At 37.7% G+C, this 735-nt stretch overlaps 1 protein-coding gene across 2 annotated transcripts in view; it reads left to right on the forward strand.

Moving 5' to 3' along the window:
- Positions 1-447, forward strand: part of LOC308080416 (NACHT, LRR and PYD domains-containing protein 3-like) — a 42,130-nt gene extending 41,683 nt beyond the window's left edge. For both annotated transcript variants that reach the window (XM_080422262.1, XM_080422263.1), the window contains exon 11: positions 1-447. This exon is cut by the window's left edge and continues 963 nt beyond it. The gene's annotated coding sequence lies outside the window, so the exon portion shown is untranslated.
- Positions 448-735: the final 288 nt, after the last annotated feature.

Genomic DNA, 735 nt, shown 5'->3' on the forward strand with positions numbered 1-735 from the left:
AAGGTTTCAGCCTCAACAGTAACACTATACCACACACACACACACACACACACACAGAGAGTATAGTTTGTATTACTATACTTGTGAGGACATGAACAGTTTTTAGATGCCATTGAAAATAGATGAAAAACAGCCAAATCATTGCAGATCTACAAGCTAACGACGTCGTTAGCTTGTAGATCGGCTATTTTTTGGCGCCGAAACTAAGAATAAATCAGGTAACTCTAACCCTGACTCCTACACCTGACCGCTACATGTCTAATCCTAACCCTGACCCCAACCTGAAACTTATAACTTATACTTACTTATACTAATTATACACCTTTAAAACATTAAATGTTAAACTATAAATCAACCATTTTACTTGTGAGGAAAACATCTATTTATCAAATTCTACTGGAGGGTACATCTGGCCCTCACAAGCATATAGTAACACACACACACGCACACGCGCACACGCACACGCACACGCACACACTAGGGTGTTCATTCAATGTAGAATCAGTCTTGACTCATGATACAACATGGACATTGTATTGTGAAATGTAAATAAAGGCAGGAAGTGATTATTGTCTTCAACAAATGTTCATCTTCCTCACAAAGACACCAGGATGTGATGTTTGTTGTTTTTATAATCTCACTTCAGTTGTATTGTATTGCTCATCAGGTTTGAACCACATTCATAGGTGTTTAAAAATGATTCAAATCAGAGTTCTAAAGATGGGTCTCAGTCTG

The sequence above is a fragment of the Gymnoscopelus braueri genome (genome assembly GCF_963280865.1).
Source record: "Gymnoscopelus braueri genome assembly, chromosome: 24".
Classification (NCBI taxonomy): domain Eukaryota; kingdom Metazoa; phylum Chordata; class Actinopteri; order Myctophiformes; family Myctophidae; genus Gymnoscopelus; species Gymnoscopelus braueri.